The following is a 15,140-nucleotide window of genomic DNA, read 5'->3' on the forward strand; positions in this document are numbered from 1 at the left end:
TTCTAACAACTTTGGGGGCTCATCTGGGATCTGAAGTGTCAGAGGGGGACTGCCGGGGTGAATGAGGGGACGGCGCGCCCCACTGATTGAGGGGTCTTGGACTCCACCTTTGGGGGCCCACCTTTGACAGCTGGAAGGACACAAGACCAGATGGTTGGATCTGCCAATTGTGGACAAGGGGAAGGGAAAACCTGCCCCTCGCTGACCAGGCAACCCTGTGCGTGGGCCAAGGTGAGAAAAGGAGCTGTGAAGTGCTGCCTTGGTGGGGAAGTTCTGATGGGTCTGGGCTTGAAAGAAACCCAGACAAGACCCCGAATGGAGAAAGAGGCAGTCGGTTGACTGGGAGGGGGTGTCTGTGAGAACCCCGGGGACATTCCTCCAGAGTCCACTAGGGAGGATTGAAACAACAGACCGATAATGATCGGACCAAGGGAAAGGAAATGACCACCCAGGGTATTCTGGCCAAATACGGGCAGATGAGGACTGGCTCCGTGCCAACCTTGCTTTCACAATTCTTTTTGTGTTTGTCTGTTTGCTCAATGTATGTTTTAATATTTCTAGGTGGTAATATTAAATTGACAATGAAAATTGTTAAGAGCCCTATTCAAATGGCTAAGAATCAAAAAAGAACTTATATTAATAAAGCATGGAAATCTTTGAAATGCCTGAATTGAGAGGAATGGTTTGTTCTTTCTTACAGAACAGAATGAGGGATATGAGACTTCAGTAGATACAGAAAGACATGAAAGGTTTGTGGGGGTTCTGACTGAAATCTGTTTAAAGGAATGTGTTTTTTCCTAAGAGAGGTGGTTTTCTTAAAATCAGGATGGAAGTATGTAGGACAAAACTTGAATGCATATGGCAAGTTGGAGAAGGTATTGCAGAAGGCTGCATTAAGTAAAGGAATGTGTTCTGCGAAGGCAGAAATTGTCTTGAGATGAAACAATATTGTCTGTGTGGTTATGGACAGCTATAAGACGTTTGTAGAAGCAAAGTTTAAACTGAAATATTTGAATGGCTAACTCTAGTAAGTCATTATTAAACAGAAACTGAATTTTTTTTACACATTTTTTATTTCTCTCCCCTTCCCCCTCTCAGAGTTGTCTGCTCTCTGTTCATTTGCTGTGTTTTCTTCTGTGTCTGCTTGTACTCGTCAGTGGAACTGGGAATCTGTGTCTCTTTTTGTTGCATCATCTTGCTGTGTCAGCTCTCCATGTGGGCAGCACCACTCCTGGGCAGGCTGCACATTTTTCGCGCTGGGCAGCTCTCCTTATGGGGTGCACTCCTTGCACGTGGGGCTCCCCTACGCGAGGGACACCCCTGCATAGCACAGCACTCCTTGCACGCCATCAGCACTGCACGTGGGCCAGCTCACCACATGGGTCGGGGGCCCTGGGTTTGAACCACGACCTCCCATGTGGTAGGCAGACGCTCTATCAGTTGAGCCAAATCCGCTTCCCTGAATTGATTTAAATAACAAAAAGTAGTTTCATACCAGGAAATACTGTCAGAGGCTACCTCAATCTGCATTTTAAGTGGTGGTAAAGGAAAATAATCTTGACTCCATTGGACATCTGTACTGCTGAAGTAAAATACTTGTTAATTAATGTCATCGTGGTGAAGGTGTAGAAGTAAATGCTTCTGATGCTGAGGGGCGCTATGCACCAGGCAGTGGAGTGCTGGAGCCGACCATCCCAGCTTCTCCCCAGGGCAGCGGTGCTGCCGCGTGCGGGCTGTGTGAAGGGCACGCTAAGCACGGCCGTGATTACCAGAGTGCTTGAGTAGGACTTAAACACAATTGGCATCATGCCTGCTCCCGTGGAGAGACAACTTGCATGGTGTTGCAAACCTGGCGCTTAGGTCTATTAACTGCAATTGAAAAAGAAACTTAGGCACTCATTAGTGCATTGACTGCTATTAAGTACTCTACCTATCTCTCTCCTATTCTAGATACATGCTTGATGATTATGGGGATATCTTTTCTAGATCACATGCCGAGGGATACTGAACATGTTAAAAGGCCCTGGTAACTTCATTTTCTAAGTAGTTAATGAACATGCTTAATCCAAGTCTCCCTCCTAGCCCTTATTCTAAAACCTGTCCCACTTCTATCCTGGCGAGGACTGGCAGACCCACATGCCGTCCTGCCAGGGCTAAGCATTTCCCACCAGGAAGGAAATAGCAGACGAGGTGGCTGGGATCCGCTTCAGCTTAACCCCGAGATAGTCTGTGGGTAAGATTCCGGATCCTGTCTCCAGGGGATGGCCCCACTGCGTTCAAGCTGTGGCAGCAACTGCTCTCCTGGTAGGAGAGAGCCGGAAGCTGACTTCTGGGGAGACTTAGTCGTTAGCACCCCTCAATGGGTCAGAACTATTCAGTCTCAGAAAGCGGGAAGGTGACTGACTGACTCCCAAATTCTGAAGTATGAGGCTATCCTGATGGGAAAAATGACTTGGTATTGGCATCAGACCACAGCCTGAACCCAGCCTCCTTCCTCTGGAAGGACCTGACCAAATGGAGGCTCCCGAGCAGGACTGTTTAGACCTGATTGGGTACCAGACCCGAGTCCAGTCTGACCTTGGGGACCCTCCCCTGCACTCGGGGGAAAAATTATCCATAGGTGGGCCCTCCGGGATCCTAGAAGGAAGGAGGCACGATGGCTAAGCAACTGTGGATGGACTAACTTGAGAGGTGAAGGACGCTGGCCGACAGCCCAGTGACGGCTCAGCTCAAACCTGTGAACTGAATGCATTAAATCAGTCCCTCAAATTATTGGAGGAAAAGGATGGGACAGTCTACACTGACTCCAAGTGTGCCTTTGGGGTAGTCCACACCTTTGGGAAATTTGGGAAGGGGATCAACAGCAAAGGAAAAGGGTGGGTCCATGGGGAAATAATAAAACAAGTATTGGCCAATCTACTCTTACCCAGAAAAATAAACGTCAGGGGTGCATGTAAACGGACGCCAGAAAGGCCACACGTCGAAGCAAAGGCAGTCCGTGAGCAGGTGGAGAGGCCGGGAAGCCCCCCTCAGTTCCCCTTGAAGGTGATGATCCTGACATCCTCCATTCCCGAAGGGTTCGGGGTCCCCACATTCTCTGAGAAGGTGAAAGAGCTGGAGCAGTTAGGAGCGACCCTGGACGATCAAGGGAGGCGGCTCCTCCCGGGTGACGGGCAAATGTTGAATAGCAGGTGACGAGAGCGGCGCTGGCAGCCTTGACCAAGGGAGTCGCTGGGGTGCAGGCAGGTGGGGTCTGGTGCTCAAGTGCGTTGGGTGCGTGGCCTTTACACTGTAGCTGACCAAGTAAGAGAAGGATGTATGATTTGCCAGAAGGTCAGTAGGAAACTCTTAAGGAGGCACGAACAAGGGGGACGGGAGCGGGACCTCAGGCCTTTCCAGAACATTCAGGTTGATCACACGGCAGAAGAAGAAGGTGGGTCGGCCGAAGTATGTTCTGGCTATTGTCAATCATCTGACAGGATGGTGGAGGCATATCCTCTGGCCTCAGCTACAGCATAAGGAACTTCCAAAATTATCCTGAACAAATCGTTCCTCGTTACGGGGTAGTGGAAGAGACCCAGACAGTGGTGCCCCTTTCCCTCCCATGAGCTGCGAACGTGCTGCGCAGCCTGGGCGTCCCAGGGAGCTCCCACGCACCCCGGCACCCGCCGTCCTCAGGGAGTGGAGAGGATGAACCAGACTTTAAGAAGCATCTTCTAACTTGGTCTTAGAAACAAAGTCGCCCTGGATTAAGGCTCACCCGTAGCCCTGCTGAGGATCAGAACTGCCCCAGGAAAGAGCTGGGAATCTCCCCTTATGAAATGCATTCTGGCTTGCCTCTTCCTAGGAGGCCTGGAGACCTCCCTTCCTTAGAGTCGAAGGATCTCTTCCTTAAGAATTGTACACTGGCTTTGTCCTACTTTGTCATCTCTCAGGCATCGTGGTTTCCTGGGCCAGACCCTGCCTCTCGAACTCACTGTCCATCAACACCACCCAGCAGCTGGGTCCTAACCAAGTCGTGGAAGGAGTCCAAGCTTCAGCCACCTGGGAAGGGCCCCGTCAAGGTTTGTTGACAACTGAGACTGCAGCCCGGACAGCAGGAAGAGGCTGGACCCAGGAAGAGGCTGGACCCAACACGCCAGAGTAAAGGGGCCAGTGCCTGAAGCGGACGATGAGTGCCCAGCAACACCGGCCGGGTCCTGGGAAATAGCTCCGACTCCAGATCCCTGAAGGAGCACTCTGAGAAGGCAGGAGTTGGGAGGGTGTATCGGAAAGGGGGAGGGCCTGGTCGGACTCTGTATCAGTGCACTTTGTGGGAAGACATCCCTCCACCTAGAGGGAAGGCTATTACCTGTATCCACCTTGTCTAGTGCCTTAATAGGCTAGTAGGTGAAGGATTTAATGTTCCTGAAAATGAGAATAATTATCCTGACTCTGATGTTTCAGATTCAGGTCATGACAAGCCCCATTAAATTGGTGGTAAATATAACCAAAGGTCTAGAGTCCCAGACCGTGCAGTTTGACACCTGCCAAGTGATAAAAGATGGCGATTCAGAACATTAGAGGTGGCTGAGTGAGCAAAATAAATATCTATGCCCAGAGTCACCAAGAGCGTGTCTCAACCTCCCCGTCTCGACTGGAGCTTCGTGTGGACTAGCGAGGACAAGGGGTGGAGCGCCGGGAACGGAGGAGGCCGTGCTCAGTCGGAACCCCTGGAGGGCAAGACGGTCTTCTATAAAGGTAATGCCCCACCAGACTGCAAAAACCTCCAGTGTAACCCAGTGGAAATAACCATTAGAAAGGCAGACCGATTCAGCAACAACAACCGCTATTCTTCCCCTGAGTCTACGGGATGAGGGTGGACGTTACAGGTAAAGCTCCTCTGGGGAGGTTCTGTATTCGAGTCCTCCCTCCTCCTGTGGACATGACGTCAACAACGCCCCCTCCAGCTCACCCTTCAGAGATGCCAAGGGAAAACCCACAAAGGCCAGTGCCCCGATGCAGAATGACCCCAAAGCAGTCAGGATACTTAAGGCAGAGGATTTAAAGCAGACATAGAAATAGAGACAGGATATGGGGATGAAATGCCTGGGTAGAATGAGTCAAACATACCATCCGGAGTCTGAACAAAAGCAACTGTTACACTTGTGCAAAAGGCCGGCCCACAGCTCACATCGTGCCCTTCCCACTAGATATGGAGGCATGAAAGGGAGTTTAAGGCATGGTGCTCCTCTTCCAGAATGCTACTCCTGGTGAAAACTGCAGTACGTTGTCCGCTCTTCCCTCCTGTCAAAAAGGGCAACTACAAGGCTGTACTGGCTTCCTGCCTTGGTCCAGGAAGTCCCTCTGCCTGTCTCTCTAGAGGGGGAAAGGGGCTCCAGGACCTTGGGACCGTGGCCTTGGGTACACAAGTATGGAACGAGAGTGAGGACGTACTGGCAATTCCTCCAGGCTGGCCACACCCCTAGCGGACCTGTGGTGGTGCTGAGGAAAGGGCGTCCTCTGACCAGTGTTACCTGAGAAGGGGGGAGGAGCCTGTGCTCTGGTTCAGGGGGCCACCCCATTCACCCTGGCGTTTGAAAAAGAGGAAGAAACACAAAACCAGGGAAAGAGGAAGAAAAGCAGTTTCCTTGGTTCCTTTGATGACCGAATTTATCTAGATAGTACAGGAGTTCCCCGGGGAGTCCCTACTGAATTTAAAGCTAGAAATCAGGTAGCTGCAGGATTTGAGTCCCTCTCGTTCTGGTGGGTCACTATTAACAAAAATGTGGGTTGGATTAACTATATATATTATAGTCAACAAAGATTTATCAATTGGGAAAATGGGATAGCCCTAGACATGATGCCGGCAGGAAAGGAGGCATCTGTGTTATGATTGGAGGCAGTTGCTGTACCTTCATCCCCAAGAACACGGCCCCAGGCGGGACTGTCACGGAGGCCCTGCAAGGCTTAGCAGCCTTACCTGAGGAGTTGGCAGGAAATTCTGGCACTGACACCCCACTCATGTGTGGTTAGAGCTGGTGTGGAAAGTGGAAGGAGTGGCCCTGTCTGTCCTGACCTCCCTTACCGTCGTGGCTGGGTACCCACAGCAGCTGGATGCTGCATCATCCCCTGTGCCCGAGGGTCAGCTCAGAAACCACTGAAACGGCCCTGACCAAACAGATGCCCACTCAGCACAAGCAAAGCCACCTGCACGCCCTGAAGAGGAAGCTCTACGATGAAGAGTGTGAGGAGGCTCTCAGCAGATGTGAGAAACTAAAGAGTCTAAAAGAAAGAGGGGGCATTTGTGGGAAAGGGTTAAGTTTAGTTTTCACATAAAGGTGAAGCGAGGGAAGCAGACTTGGCTCAATGGATAGAGCGCCCGCCTACCACCTGGGAGGTCCAGGGTTCAAGCCCCGGGCCTCCTGACCCGTGTGGAGCTGGCCCATGCGCAGTGCTGATACACGCGAGGAGTGCCCTGCCACGCAGGGGTGTCCCCGCGTAGGGGAGCCCCACGCGCAGGGACTGTGCCCCATAAAAAAGTGCAGCCTGCCCAGGAGTGGCGCCACACACACTCAGAGCTGATGCAGCAAGATGACGCAACAAAAAAAGACAGATTCCCAGGCTGCTTCCAAGAATGGAAGTGGAGGGAAACGGACTTGGCCCAGTGGTTAGGATGTCCATCTACCACATGGGAGGTCCGCGGTTCAAACCCCGGGCCTCCTTGACCCATGTGGAGCTGGCCCACGCGCAGTGCTGATGCGCGCAAGGAGTGCCATGCCACGCAGGGGTGTCCCACACATAGGGGAGCCCCACGCGCAAGGAGTGCGCCCCGTAAGGAGAGCCGCCCAGCGCGAAAGAAAGTGCAGCCTGCCCAGGAATGGCGCCGTCCACACTTCCCGTGCCGCTGACGACAACAGAAGCGGACAAAGAAACAAGACGCAGCAAATAGACACAGAGAACAGACAACCGGGGGAGGGGAGGGAATTAAATAAATAAATCTTTTTTTTAAAAAAAAGAACGGAAGTGGACACAGAAGGACATGCAGTGAATGGACACAGAGAACAGACAACTGGGGTGAGGCAGGGAGGGCGGAGAAATAAATTTTTTAAAAAAATCTTTAAAAGTAAGCGAAGATAGGGAAACGGACTTTGGCCCAGTGGTTAGGGCGTCCGTCTACCACATGGGAAGTCCGCGGTTCAAGCCCCGGGCCTCCTTGACCGTGTGGAGCTGGCCCATGAGCAGTGCTGATGCGCGCAAGGAGTGCCGTGCCACACAGGGGTGTCCCCCGCGTAGGGAAGCCTCATGCGTAAGGAGTGCACCCCGTAAGGAGAGCCCCCAGCGTGAAGGAAGGAGCAGCCTGCCGAGGAATGGCGCCGCCCACACTTCTGTGCCGCTGACGACAACAGAAGCAAAGAAACAAGACGCAGCAAAAAAAAAAAAAAAAAAAAAAAAAAAAAGACACAGAAAACAGACAACCGGGGGAGGGGAGGGGAATTAAATAAATAAAAATAAATCTTTAAAAAAATAAAAAATAAAAAAAATAAAAGTAAGCAAAGATAGAACTGACATATAAATATAAAAAAATAAAGGTGAAGCCGGAGCTGGCTCTGCTGTGCCAGGAGGGAGGGAAGGAGGTTCTAGAGGCTTTGGTGCCAAGAATTTGAAAAGTGCCGCCAAAGCAAGGGCAGGGCCAAAGCGAGGGCAGCCAATGGTGCGAAGCGGCGCCCAATCTGAAAAGCAGCACCAGGAGTGAAAGAGGCGTCGAGCCCGCCCAGCCTGGAATGCAGGGAACGCAGGGGCGGCAACTCGGCTGCATCAGTTAGTGAGGTCTCTTGGATCGGCTGTAACCCCTGAAGTGCCCAATCAGTGGGGAGCAGGGGAGGTGCCTGCGTGTCAGGCTTAGGGAATAAACGTCAGTGTTTCTTGCTGTTTGGCGCACTGGCCATTTTATCCAGGTCACACGCCTGTTCTTGCAACACTGTTAATAAAATTCCTTTCTCCTGCACAATCGGGCCAGCTTTTGTTCTTGTACAGGTGCAGCTTGCTTTCTCATACTCCTGCGGTGCTTACTTGGAGGGGTGGATTTCAAAGCACGCGCCCCAGACCTCGCCAGTGCCTTCCAATCCCCAGCTGCAGAGGTCGCAGAGTCTACTGCAGGAGCGCGAGGCGATCGTCTGGGAAGCACAGCCTGTGCGTGCCCTCTCCCCCTGCGGGGGGCTCCTCGTCACGCCATCACCTGGAGAGGGAGTGCCTGAGCTGCGGGACCCCAGGCCTTTCCTTGGCAGGCTCTGCACCTCAGCTCGTGGACGGGGACGGGGCGGGCTGCTTGCAGGCACACCTCTCCCTTACCCTGGAAACACCTACGGCCACTCACAATTTCTTTTTTGTATCCCAAGTCATGTTCCAGCAGATGTGATTTGTGCCAAAGCTAAAGAATAAAAAGAACCATTTGCATACAGAAACAGAGCCAGATAAACGGAACATTATTTCTTTTTCATCCAAGGCTGATTCTGAAACACAGGTTTAGCGTCCAGTTATAGACATCCAGGGACAGGACTTATTGCCTCAAGGAAATCACGCCAAAAAAAAACTACAGAAGACAGTTCCTCGTTCTCTAGGGTCTGCTATCTAAGAGATTCAGCAGGAAGAAAGCTGAACAAAGCGTATTTGTCACAATGTCAGCACAAAATGCCACCGCGCAGCGAGGTGAGAGCCTGGCATCTACACCAAGCAGCACCTTCTCGGTGCCCACAGTGGTTGCTTTCCTCTTTATTGCGTCTGCTCGAAACAGGCGAGTGAAAAGAACCCATGCAATGCCTGACCCGAGAGCAAAGCACTCTGACTTGACTTCTGAAATAGAGAAGTTACAAGCAGGTAAAAAAGTAACAAGAACCAACAAATGATCTCCTCACAAAATTAAGATCGTCCTTCAAGAGCTCCAACAGCCAGACAGAACCCACGACCTGGACGAGGCCCCTGCCCCCTCCGTTCCTCTCCCAGCTGAGGCCGCAGGGCCAGCTTGGGCGACGTGACAGGAGCAGCAGCTAGGGCTTCGCTTCCTGGCCGTGCCCTTACAAGGAGCGAGCGGTGCTCTCTGTGCTCCCCCTCCCCCTGCTGCGATGGCAGGACCCAGGCAGCCACGCTGACCCAGGCCGGAGACACGCACTGGGGACAGCCGAGCCCCTGGGCCAGCGCTGTCAGACAGCAGACACGCACGAGTTTGGCTCCCCTTCATTTTTGGCTCCTCCGCGACAGCAACATCCCATGCATTGCCAGGAAAGTTATCTTCTTCCACACGGTATAGAAACGGCACGGTTCTGCTTCTTAAATTGCGGACGGGCACCGTGCTAATGCTTCTCAGCCTGCCCCTCCACGCACATGCCGGCTACAGCCAGACGCGGTCCCCTGGCTGCGGCACGCTCTGCTGCGGGAGGGCAGCTACTTCTCCCCCACTGGCCATCTTCACCGCCTCGTCGCCTGGAACCGGAGCACACGTGCTCCTGGGCCTGTTACGGTGACTCACGTGTCACACTTCCGCCAACCCCATCGTCCCATATTGTTTCGGTTTTTCAAAAAATATTTATTTCTCCCCGTCCCTCACTGTTTGTGCTGTCTGCTCTGTGTCCATTCGTTGTGTGCTTGTCTTCTTTAGGAGGCACCAGGACCCGAACCTGAGACCCCCCACGTGGGAGTGGGTGCCCAGCTGCTGGAACCACATCCGCCTCCCACCCATACTGCTCATTTTTTCATTTATTTTTTTAAAGATACTTAGATTGCATAAACGTTACAGAGACTATATAGGGGATTCCCTATGCCCTGCTCCCCACACCTCCCACCCTTCCCCACATTAACACTTCTTCCATTAGTGTGTACATTCACTGCAACTGATGAGCACATTTGGAGCACAGCCGCTAACAGGGTTGGCAGTTACACTGGAGCGCACACTCTCTCCACTCGATTCTGTAGGTTATGGCAGGACATATAATGGCCTGCATCTGTCACTGGAATGTCATTCAGGATGATTCCCAAGTCTCGAAAATGCCCCCATATTACACCTGTTTTTCCCTCTCTCTATGCTCAAAACATATTGTTTTAATTAGCACAGTTTTAAATAAATTCATACCTGTTAATGAAAATACTCCATCACACACACACACAGCCTTCATTGTTCTTTAAAACTTTCACTTAAATTTTAGAACTAGTTTGCCATGTTCAATGAAAAAACTCCTCTGTAGAATTTTATTAAGGTGAATTACACATAGGGAGAAATGATGTGTTTTATGACTAAGATTTTATTTATTTCTCCCACCCCCTCATTGTTTGCACCTGCTGTGTCTGTTCGTCCTCCTTGCTTCTTGAGGAGGCACAGGGAACTGAACCTGGGACCTCCAATGTGGGAGGGAGGCGCTCATCCCCCTCCACCTGCACCTCTAGGGGCTGGCGGGAAGCGCCGCCACCTGTGCCAGAGGGAAGGCGCAGGAAGCCGGCAACGCTCCGCTGCCCCTCGCCTCTGGGGCAGCACCTGCACCGCCACCCAGGAGCACCTGTGACGCAGGGGATGGGGGAAATGGCACTGAGAAGCTGGTGGTCCCTGCTGTGCCGGCCCCGCCGCCCCCGCCCCCACGCCCCGCCCCCATGCCCCAGCATTGTCTGCCCTGGGGGAGTGGGGTGGGTGCCTGTCTTAGGTGACAGCTGAAGGGTATGGGGTTTCTTTTTGAAACAACAAAAATGTTCTAAAATTGACCGTGGGGGGGCTGCCCACCTCTGGATCGGGTGCCTCGAGCCAGCGAGCGCACGCGGTGCAGACGGCACCTCTGCCAGGCCGCGCCCCGCTCCTTTCCCAGGCCTTTCCCAGTGCCCCTTCTCACCTGGTGACATTTTCATCTCTGCGCCTCGTTGGTGCGGCGCCCTCAGTGCCACTTCCTGCTCCGGCAGGCGGGAGCCCCGAGCTGACCCAAAGCCCTCAGAGCCCGCAGGCCGCCCGAGGGGTGCTGCTGGTGGAGGGCCCTGGTGCTCCCAGAGACCCCGCCCTCCTTGCCTGTGCGGGCGTCAGCTCTCTGTGCTTTAGATCCTGCTCCACCCCCCACCCAAGGCCCCCAGCCCCGGCCTGGGGGCTCCATCCCTTCCCAGCACCTACACTTCCACTCCAGATGGTAGCGTTCCAGCCCAGTGCGGCCCCCCTTCCTGCCCTGGCCCCTCCGCGGCCCCTGCTCTGCTGCTGGACTTGCAGCCAGGACCCCTTGGCACCGGCTGGAGAGCAGGCAGCCGCTACCCCTGGAATGGGAGGGAGCCCCGTGGGCGCACTAGCCGCGCTGGACCCCCTCCGTCACCCGTGAGGGCTGTGCTGCGGCTGGACCCCCACAGCTGCCTCCTCCCCGCTCTCGGGCCTCCGAGAGTCTGTCCACACCCAGAGGGGCAGCCGCCTCCGCCGCACTGCTGACCCCGTGCCCTGCCGCCCTGTCCTTGCTCTCAGAGCCAACGGCTGAGGAATGAGCCGCCCACTTCCCAACGCGGAAAGCGCGTCCCAGGAGGACAGAGAGGGCCCAGGTCCTCAGGAAGGACAAGTGCCAAGGAAGGAGAGCACCCAGGAAGGGTGGAGCCGCGGCGAGACGTGGGACACCGGTCAGCGGGGCGCGGACGTGCCAGCCGGCCCGGCCCCCGTGTGCCCCCGCAGCTCTGAGGCTCACAGCCCGCCGCCACGAGCAGGGAACGCGCAGATCACACGGGGACTGACCCAAGCACAAAGGCTCTCTCAGGAGCAGACAAAGCAGCCCCAGACGGCAAAGGCCATGAGCGGGTCCACGAGGGCAGCCCGCCCGGCCACGCGCCCCCTCCACGCCCAGCTCCATCTCGGCATGTTTTAACCTCCAGGAGAGCTTCGGCAGCAGTGGAGGGGCACCCTACGCGCCCCGCACTCTAACTTGTGGAATGGCACCTCTGCCAGGCTAGCCTCGTCCACCCAAGGGCAGCCCCTGGGGCAGGCGCGGGGCCCGGCCGCGGCCTCTGCAGCCGTCGGGGCGCACCTGCCGCGCCTGGCTCCCCGCTGGCCTCGCGCCCCATCCTGTCAAGGGGCACGTCCATGGCCGGGCATGGCCGGGAGGTCCTGCATCCTCCTGGGCGTTGTCCCCGGGACCCCAGGCCCTGGCGCAGCCCACGACACCCCGAGGCTGCGGCTGCACGGAGCTGGGGGCGACTTTCGAGTCCCCACTCCTGAGGGACGAGCTGCCCCTGCGCCTCCGGAAGGCTTCTGCGGGGAGACGCACAAACCCCTGCTCTGGTGTTTCCACCTGTCTGTCCTGACTCGTCTTGACGCGCCAACTGCCCCGAGCCCCAGAGCCCTTCCCAAACGCGCCCATCAGGTCAGGCGCACTCTCATTTCGGGGCAACAGGAATTTCCAAGCTGTCCCTGCCCAGGCTCGGCGGGGCGGGCACCGAGATGGGGTAAGACTGGGGCAGACGGCTGTGGGCACGTGCAGGGGACATCAGCCTCGGGCCGAGCTGAGGCCGCGGGCCAGGAAGCGCCGCCTCGCCCCAGGGATCGTGCACCGGGAGCTGCCAGAGCGCCCATGACAGCTGCCGGGATTCCGCATCAGGGAGCACGGCGCCCCGGGGAGACCGAAACCACGCGGGGAGGGAGGCCAGTCCACGCCTGGAAAGGGATGGAGAAGATGTGCCGGGACGCCGCTGCTCGCAAAATGAAGGCGCAGCTTCCGGAACCAGAACACTCGCCAACGTAAACACCAAAAGTGGCCAATTAAACCCAAAATCCACCTTCAGGACCAAACTTAACCAAAAGATGGGTACAGCGAGAGGAGAGAAAAAGGAAGGGAGGATAAAGAAGTTGAGAAGCTCCTGAATGTTCACGAAATTAAAAGCGCCGGGGCCCCCCTGCCCTGAGCCGCCCGCGAGCTGCAGACCGAGCACCGCTGCTCAGAGAAGAAAGAGGAAGCCTGGCTTTTCAGCAGCGCGTGACCCGCGCGGCCAGCTGGGCCCTGGAGGGAAGACGAGCGAGAGGCGCCTCCGAGGGCGTCCCCGCCAGGGGCCACGGCGGCCGTTGGGACCCACCCACCCCCCACGCAGTGCCCTGCCCAGGGTCCAGCCCGGCTGCTCGCCTTCTCGGCCCCATCGCCCGGCATCTCCGCCACCCGCTCCTGGAGCCTAGTGACCCTCCAGGCAGCGCCCCCAGCCCCCGTGTGCCCTTGGAGACGCCGCGGTCCACACAAGGCCACGCCGGCAAACGCTCCCTGCTGACCCACGCAGGCCTGTCCGCGACAGACAGGACCCCATAACAGCGTGGCACGGCCAAAGCCCAGAGGCCAGCATCTGGGGCTGGCAAGCCAAGGACCCCCGTTCTTTAGGCACGAGGAGCGTGACGCCGCGGGAGCCAAAAGCGGGCACTAGCCGTCCAGAGTCACACCTGAGGGGACCAGGCACCTGGTCGTTTTCAGGAGCAGACCCCGCCTGCCCTGCTGCCGGGCCCCCCTCAGCTCTTGCCTGCCCCCACCTCACCTGCCCCCTCAGCTCTCGCCTGCCCCTACCTCACCTGCGCCCTCCCCTCAGCTCTCGCCTACCCCCATCTCACCTGCCCCCTCAGCTCTCACCTGCCTCCACCTCACCTGCCCCCTCAGCTCTCGCCTGCCCCCACCTCACCTGCCCCCTCAGCTCTCGCCTGTCCCCACCTCACCTGCCCCCTCAGCTCTCGCCTGCCCCCACCTCACCTGCGCCCTCCCCTCAGCTCTCGCCTGCCCCCACCTCACCTGCCCCCTCAGCTCTCGCCTGCCCCCACCTCACCTGCCCCCTCAGCTCTCGCCTGCCCCCACCTCACCTGCGCCCTCCCCTCAGCTCTCGCCTACCCCCACCTCACCTGCCCCCTCAGCTCTCGCCTGCCCCCACCTCACCTGCCCCCTCAGCTCTCGCCTGCCCCCACCTCACCTGCGCCCTCCCCTCAGCTCTCGCCTACCCCCACCTCACCTGCCCCCTCAGCTCTCGCCTGCCCCCACCTCACCTGCGCCCTCCCCTCAGCTCTCGCCTGCCCCCACCTCACCTGCGCCCTCAGCTCTCGCCTGCCCCCACCTCACCTGCCCCCTCAGCTCTCGCCTGCTCTTCCTGAGTCCACATCTCCCCCACAGGCCTGGCAGGGGCAGGACCTGGCAGGTGCTGGTGGCCGCAGGCCCCGCTGGGGGAAAGTGAAGGGCGATGCGGGCCCTGGCCAGAGCCAGGGTGAGTGTGCCGCAGGCCCCGCGAGGCCAAGAGGACCCCAGGTGGCCGAGCCTCCAGCCCGCCCTTGCACCAGCTCGTGGCTGCGGGTGCCCAGCCCGCCGTGCCCTGCCTGCCCTTCTCCGCCCGAGCTGAGGGCCTGCACTCCGTGGCAGGGGGAGACACGGGGCCGCAGCGCCAACAGCCCCCGGGGTCCCAGCTCCTCGCACGGGCACCACTGCCCGCTGCCGGGGCGTGTCCACACGGAGCTGGGCTCGGCCCCGGGAGGCCCCGCGTGTGCGGGGCAGGGGTGTGGCAGCAGGCCTCGGCGGGGCGCACACGGGGCAGCTTTATTTTAGTACAGCCCTGACAAGTACGTGCACGGAAAGCGAGTTCCCGCTGCCGGCAGCTGCCTCAGGCAGGCGGGGAGGCTGGGGAGCGGGGCGGCCGGACCCTCAGGTCCGGGAAGCTCCCGCAAGCCAGAGCCGTCCAGCGGCTGCAGGGACGTGGCGGGACCGTCGGGGAAGCTGCAGGCGCAGCTCACAGTGTGGAGCCAGGCCCCTTTGGCTTCGGCCAGGCACCAGCTGCCCCGGCTGCACGTCGCCCACAGCTGGGCCCCTGCGGCTGCAGGTGTGAACCCCGACAGCGTGCCCGGTGCCCGCGAGCAGCACGCGGGCCCCGCCGCCCCACCTGACGATCCCGGGAGGGGCCAGGGACCTCAGGGAGAGCTCTGGGAGGCTCCGGCTTCAGCATCCCTTCAGCCACGGGCACTTCTAACCCGGCAGGACAGCTGCCCAGCAGCAGTGCAGACGTGGAGGCCCAGGGAGCGGGCCGGCGTCCCCACAGGAAGGGCGGGGCAGGAGGCAGGGAAGGGGATATGCGCTCACCAAGCTGGCACCCGGCAACTCCTCCAGAACGGCGCAAAGCGCACATGCTCACGATCAGACAGAGCCCCAAGCAGC

General features: G+C 57.4%; 1 protein-coding gene across 6 annotated transcripts in view; it reads right to left on the reverse strand.

The window, feature by feature from the left end:
- PACS2 (phosphofurin acidic cluster sorting protein 2) overlaps positions 1-15,140 on the reverse strand; it is a 68,681-nt gene that overhangs the window by 37,528 nt on the left and 16,013 nt on the right. The window lies entirely within an intron of this gene.

Source organism: Dasypus novemcinctus, chromosome 3 (genome assembly GCF_030445035.2).
Source record: "Dasypus novemcinctus isolate mDasNov1 chromosome 3, mDasNov1.1.hap2, whole genome shotgun sequence".
Classification (NCBI taxonomy): Eukaryota; Metazoa; Chordata; class Mammalia; order Cingulata; family Dasypodidae; genus Dasypus; species Dasypus novemcinctus.